Genomic DNA, 7,740 nt, shown 5'->3' on the forward strand with positions numbered 1-7,740 from the left:
ATATATAATAAAAAAACATAATAAAAAAACATAATAATCTTGTCTGTTGATCACCAAATCTGCATATTACAATGATTTCTGAAAGATCATGTGACAATGATGTAATGATGCTGAAATTCAGCTTTTCTGTTACAGGAGTAAATTACATTTTCAAATATATTAAAATACAAAACAATTATTTTAAATTGTAATAATTTTCACAGCAGCCTTGATGAGCATAAGACACGTCTTTCAAAAACATTCAAAAAACTTACTCCAAACCTTGACTGCCAGTGCTTTTTTAAATAATAACAGTTTATCAGTTATATTGTACAAATTTGAAAATATTTTAATCAATCAGTATGGTTATGGCTTAATATAATCAAAATATGTATTTTTATAAAGTCATCTGAAATGATTGTGATGGATATTTTGTGACACTTTACATTAAATATAAAATCTTGATTTGCTGGCTGTTAATTATTTAGACAGTATTGAACTTGTTTTTCACCTGACCAGGCAGATATACCTTATTAAACCATCCTATATTTCAGCCAAATCATCTTCCATTTAAATTACATTCTTTCGGAGCATGTTTGCCAAGTCTCCTGCTATGAAAGAGTGCTCAGACCTGTAGTATGGGTCGCTCCTCCTCATCCTCCATCTCCTCCCTCAATGGCCAGCTCGAGAGCTTTCTCAGAGGAGAGCCCATCTCTTGATGCGGTCACAACACCTCTCTTGTCAAAGTTCTGCCGTGCTCCTTCACACAGCGCTCCACTGTGGACAAACAGAGAAAAGCAGTACAAGCAGTTGTGCCTAACTACTAACATCTCGATTTTGATCTTGAGTACAAATCACTACTAATGTTTCAATAAGATATGCTTGATGTCTTGATGGGACCTTGTGTTGTTGTCAGTCAAAACCTCAATGAGGAATGTGCATCCACCCGGTCCTGTTGACTCCTAAAGATAATGGACTCCTGGCTTTGACTTCTATTACACATTGAAAAAAAAAAGTGCTATTATTAATACTAATATCTCATCAAAGCACAATTAGCAGCATATTGAAGCATTTTGTACTGGGTTTTACTGGGTTACTGGGTTTTGATCACACCTTGTCAAGCTTCAAAAATAAAATGAAAATATAAATCCCTCAAAAAATATTTAAGGAATTAAAAGAACTAATATGCCTTTAAAAGTCTTCTGAAGTTACATGATGTGTGTGTGTGTGTTAAAAAGACACACTCGATATCTCAGTGTGTGGACTACATTTACGATATTCTTATAGAATCTTATGTGAGCATAAGTCATTTATGGAGCTGACAGGCATGAAGGACACAGAAAATAATTGTTGCATGGAAAAAAAATACGTATGCAGGTGAGTGAATGATGACATTTCATTTAAATTTAAAAACATATATATTCAGTGCCTTTTGAAAGTATTCATCTTTTATTTTTATGTTGCTGCAATGAAGTTAAACTTCTTTAAAATACTTTTTTTTTTTATCTATCTACACTCCATAGATCATAATGACAAAGCTTTTTTGTAAATGTATTAAAAAGAAAAAAACAAACTAATATTGCATTACTAGTGTACTTAAACTCAGTTGAAGTTGAAAGTTACTTAGTTGAAGCACCTTTACACCCTCCAGTCTTTTTGTATATGATGTGACAATCTTTGCACATCTGCATTTGCCAATTATCTGACATTCTTCTCATAACCTCTTCACCTCTCATGCTCCGTCATGTTGAATGGTGTACGACAGACATTTTCATATATATATATATATATATATATGTGAAAGTGAAAGTGAAAGTGAAAGTGAAGTGACATTCAGCCAAGTATGGTGACCCATACTCAGAATTTGTGCTCTGCATTTAACCCATCCGAAATGCACACACACAGAGCAGTGAACACACACACACTGTGAACACACACCCGGAGCAGTGGGCAGCCATTTATGCTGCGGCGCCCGGGGAGCAGTTGGGGGTTTGATGCCTTGCTCAAGGGCACCTAAGTCGTGGTATTGAAGGTGGAGAGAGAACTGTTCATGCACTAGCCCCACCCACAATTCTATAATATGAAAAAATATGTACAGATATATAAATATGTACAGATATATATATTTGTATATATATATATATCTGTACACACACTCACGACTAATAGATTTCAATCTGCTCTCACTGATGGAATGTGAAATCAGTAAAGATTTGTCCCAAGACTGCGGAGTTATAGTTGTAAAAACTCCGACACTATATTAGCATTTGAGTTTCATTTTCTAACCCCTGTATGTATTTGTATGTGCGTCTGTGTGTCTGTGCATATAGGCTTTACAATTTTTATGTGTAAAAAAAAAAAAAAGCAGCAGATAGACTATTTAGCACTGTAAAATCTGTCTTATGGCTCCTTTTAGAACTCCTTCTATGGTGGCTTTTGGCAGATTTTTGTTTCGACACTGCTCAAGAAGTTGTGCCAAAGCAACATTCAATTCTGGATTGGGTCCTCCCTCTAAAAAAAAAAGCTCAGGGTGAATGATGAGTACAATGATGGTATCAGATGCATCACATGTAAATACTTTGTTCTTTTAATTGGTAACAGTTACCCCAAGGTAATTTGAAGAATACCATGATTTGACCATGGTACATAGGTTGCTTGTTGTTTAGTGCCTGCCAAATCTCATGCATTCACATCTCTCTGCAATCCTGATCATCATGGTGTACTTTGGCAATCATCCGGGATCGAGCAGCATCTTTGGGTATTTTAATGTCCTTGACTTTGGACCATTTGTTGTGTCCTGCCCAGAGTTCAGGGCTGCAGCGCAGTGCTGCTTGTGAAGCGCGGTAAAGTCAGTTTTGAGTTTGAGATTCGCTAGATATTTGGCTAGGCTGCTTTAGGGACCGTCTGCAAATTTACCTCTCAGTACAAAACGAAGTCAAATAATGAATACAAATTATGTTTACAATGCCGTAGTAAATGCCTTTTATGGGCAAACTGACAGAAAATATTTAAAAAATATGTCACTAAAGAAAATATTCCCTTTACTGTATGTGCAGTAAACACACATTTTTATGTTCCAAAGGTTGTAGGACATTTGTAGTTACACGACTGACTTACTACAGGTGAAACTTTGCCAATATCTCCCTTACTGTACATATAGTACATAATTATTGTTAGAAAACAATTACTGTATTTCATCAAAGAGTTTTTTTATGTTCCATAGGTTGTAGTACATTCCTAGTTGCCAGACTGACTTACTACAGGTGAAAGTTTGACAATATCACCCTAATGTACATAAAGTACATAATTAATCTTTGAAAACAATTACTGTAATTGACCAAAATGTTTTTTTTTACTGTACATACAGTACATAATTATTGTTAGAAAACAATTACTGTATTTAATCAAAAAGTTTTTTTTTTAATGTTCCATATTTGTAGAAAATTTCTAGTGGCCAGACTGACTTACTACAGGTGAAAGTTTGATAATATCACACTTACTGTACATAATTATTCTTAAAAAATAATTACTGTAAATCACCAAAATATTTTTTTCATGTTCCAAAGACTGTAGTACGTTTGTATTTATAATGCTGACTTACTACAGGTGAAATTTAGCAAATTCCTCTTTTACTGTACATCCAGTACATAATTATTCTTAAATAACAATTAACGTTACTGTTAATCACCAAAAGGGTTTTTTCTTGGTTCAAAGGTTGTAGTACATTTGTAGTTACAAGACTGACTTACTACAGGTGAAATTCCTTTCTTACTGTATTTACAGTACATAGTTTGTGTGTACTGTACATACAGTAAGGGGGATATTGTCTCTAGCGACATATTCGTTAAATATTTTCTGTCAGTTTGACCACAAGGCATTTACTATGGCACTATTTACTAACTTTACCGCGCTGCTGTAGCGAATGGACCGCTGCAGACACTCTCACTGTCAGTCTGAAAGCCCTCAGAACCATGTCTCCTAACAATGTTCTTCCCTCACCAAACAAATGCGTATGGAAGCAGATTAGTCTCAAATATAATTCACGCAAAAAAACACGATTCACACATGCATAGACAATTTCACATGCATGACACCTAATTCACGTACACACAAAAAAAAATTCACGTACGTGAAAAAAATATATATATTCACAAAAAGCAATTTACATGCGCAAAACAAAATTATATATTTATAAAATACATTTCACAAATGCAAAACACCAATTTGTAGATTTACAACTGTGCATAAAAACCTTTGAATGTTTAAAATGTACAAGTGTCTGAATGTACAAATCGTCATTTACTACGAATGCGCACATTTAATCTTTTACACATTCAATAAAGACAGTTACAGTAATTATAAATTAAACTACAATCAGGATAGTAAAAAGAAAGACCTGTAAAGACAAAAGTAAAATTTTGAGAGTTGTGAAATTATAATTCTAAATTATCTTGTTTTATAAATTGATGTCTGTTAGGTCAGTGTGTACTTTCTTAAAGTAATACATTTTAAAACATGTAGCCTAGTCATCCACTACGTTGAAGCAATGTAGTTCGATCAAGATAAACAACATCAGATAATTAGAAACGTTGTTTAATGTGTAAATATATAGTCTGTACATTGAAATGCATCTTTCTCTTCTTATAATTTAGGAATATCTAAAGCAGTATATTCTTCAGCGACTTCATGATCGTTTAGTTCAGGGATTCCCAAAGTGTGGTGCGCGCACAAATGTAATGGAGGTCTGTTTCTTTTTAAAATGGGATTTTCCCATACAATAAAAAAACATGAACAGTAAACATTTCCTTTGTAATCGCTTTTATTTTAAATATAAAATAATTATAATAAATAATTATATAATTTATTAGTTTTCGATGGAAACGTAGAAGACAGAAGCTGTCTTCAACGCACTGTTCTTCTTTTATGTACTACAGGCTAATATGCGTGTCAACTCGTTTCATTCATTCCATTGACTGGCTGAAATCAGAGAAACTGTCAAGTCGGACATCTTATGATAAAGTTGTTAGTCGGGAGGAGAGGGGCCAAGAGAGAGTGAGGATTTGGAGGCAACAGAGATGAAGAGAATAGAGAAAGAAAATGAGCAAATAAAAAATCTTGAGGAAATCTCTCTCTCGCTGCAGGCTGAGCGACTTTTGCTCAAAATCAGTTGCACTGGCAATGAACCCATGAATACACTGCTTAACAATGGCAGTTTGTCCCCGCTCCTCGTCAGTTCCCTGCCTTCTTCATCACAGTTATGTTATACATTGCATGCCACATAACGTTACATAACCAAATTTAACTTGCTGCTGGACAATATCCCAATAATAGCAATTAGCATTAGTCTAAAAAACGAAATATAATACCGAAAACACTCGACATGTCAACAAAATGATAACAGAACATCTTCCCAAACACATATCAAGCTTATTTAAAAACCTCGAAAGCATAAACACTCATTCAAAGTACTGGAAAAGGGAGATGTAAATAACCATAATCATAAGTTCACGCCTCCTCAGCACAAGCTGACCGATAACACCCCAAGAGAGGCAGGACTTAAGGCAGAACAGCCAATCATCAGCCGGTCACACTCAAAGCCGGTATCATGTTTGAGAGGGAGGGGGGCGGAGGCAGCCGCAGCTAGCGCAGACACAGAGCGGCCAGAGAAATGGAGGAGCGACTGTAATAAGGCGTTTGTGCGAAACTACGGAAAAACTGCAGAAAACGTGCGGGTGTTGAACCCTCTCACCGGGAAAAGTGTGGGTGTTAAAACACCCACATCCCCCACGGGTGCGACGCCCCTGTGCCGACCTGACTGCTGTCCAGAAGGCCATCACTGACGCCCTCAAGCGAGAGGGTAAGACACAGAAAGAAATTTCTGAATAAATAGGCTGTTCCCAGAGTGCTGTATCAAGGCACCTCAGTGGGAAGTCTGTGGGAAGGAAAAAGTGTGGCAAAAAACGCTGCACAACGAGAAGAGGTGACCGGACCCTGAGGAATATTGTTGAGAAGGACCGATTCCAGACCTTGGGGGACCTGCGGAAGCAGTGGACTGAGTCTGGAGTAGAAACATCCAGAGCCACCGTGCACAGGTGTGTGCAGGAAATGGGCTACAGAGAAGCAGCACTGGACTGTTGCTCAGTGGTCCAAAGTACTTTTTTCGGATGAAAGCAAATTTTGCATGTCATTCGGAAATCAAGTTGCCAGAGTCTGGAGGAAGACTGGGGAGAAGGAAATGCCAAAATGCCTGAAGTCCAGTGTCAAGTACCCACAGTCAGTGATGGTCTGGGGTGCCATGTCAGCTGCTGGTGTTGGTCCACTGTGTTTTATCAAGGGCAGGGTCAATGCAGCTAGCTATCAGGAGATTTTGGAGCACTTCATGCTTCCATCTGCTGAAAAGCTTTATGGAGATGAAGATTTCGTTTTTCAGCACGACCTGGCACCTGCTCACAGTGCCAAAACCACTGGTAAATGGTTTACTGACCATGGTATTACTGTGCTCAATTGGCCTGCCAACTCTCCTGACCTGAACCCCATAGAGAATCTGTGGGATATTGTGAAGAGAAAGTTGAGAGACGCAAGACCCAACACTCTGGATGAGCTTAAGGCCGCTATCGAAGCATCCTGGGCCTCCATAATACCTCAGCAGTGCCACAGGCTGATTGCCTCCATGCCACGCCGCATTGAAGCAGTCATTTCTGCAAAAGGATTCCCGACCAAGTATTGAGTGCATAACTGAACATAATCATTTGAAGGTTGACTTTTTTGTATTAAAAACACTTTTCTTTTATTGGTCGGAGGTAATATGATAATTTTTGGAGATAGGAATTTTGGGTTTTCATGAGCTGTATGCCAAAATCATCAGTATTAAAACAATAAAAGACCTGAAATATTTCAGTTGTTGTGCAAAGAATCAAAAATATATGAAAGTTTAATTTTTATCATTACATTATGGAAAATAATGAACTTTTATCACAATATGCAATTTTTTTGAGAAGGACCTGTACATTATATTAGCACAACATATATTAGCACAGTTGTATAATTTTATTATATTTTATATTTGTAATTTACTACTTAATTACAAATTGTGAATTCTGTAAAAATTGTAAATTAAGAATATATATGTATATATATATATATATATATATATATATATATATATATATATATATATATATATATATATATATATATATATATTAGTGGTGGGCCGTTATCGGCATTAACGTGCTGCGTTAACTTGAGACTCTTATCGGGCGATAAAAAGAAATATCGCCGTTAATCTATTCTCAAAGCTGGGTTGGGAGCTCCTGCACCTGAACCTGCCAGTTATTTCTTAAGTAAAAGTAAACAGTTGAGGAAAAAATGAGATGTGTATTATATTGGATGCGTACATCGTCTCTTAAAGTGACCGCGCCTAATTTATCTACTGGCTGCTGTAATTTTAATCCAAGAAAATGAAAATGAAAATCACTCACTGCTCTTGAATGAATTACTTTGTAGTTTTAACAGTCAAACAAAAAATTATTCAGACACCAGATATAATTGTTGATATATATAGCAAAACTGTAATAATGTAAGAAATGTTGAAGGTGTCTGAATAAATGTAGGTTTGATTGTATATTTCATTTTTACATTGAAGAATATCCAGTGCTATTTTACATTTAATTATTTGGTTTATGTACCTTGACACCTACAAACTTGACAAAAACTTAAACATTGTGTAAATAGCACAAATAAATAAAAATAAACGAACAT

At 35.9% G+C, this 7,740-nt stretch overlaps 1 pseudogene; it reads right to left on the reverse strand.

The window, feature by feature from the left end:
- Positions 1-604: 604 nt before the first annotated feature.
- Positions 605-3,952, reverse strand: LOC128025619 (translational activator of cytochrome c oxidase 1-like; annotated as a pseudogene).
- Between the last annotated feature and the right edge of the window lie 3,788 nt (positions 3,953-7,740).

This window comes from Carassius gibelio, chromosome A12 (assembly GCF_023724105.1).
Source record: "Carassius gibelio isolate Cgi1373 ecotype wild population from Czech Republic chromosome A12, carGib1.2-hapl.c, whole genome shotgun sequence".
Classification (NCBI taxonomy): domain Eukaryota; kingdom Metazoa; phylum Chordata; class Actinopteri; order Cypriniformes; family Cyprinidae; genus Carassius; species Carassius gibelio.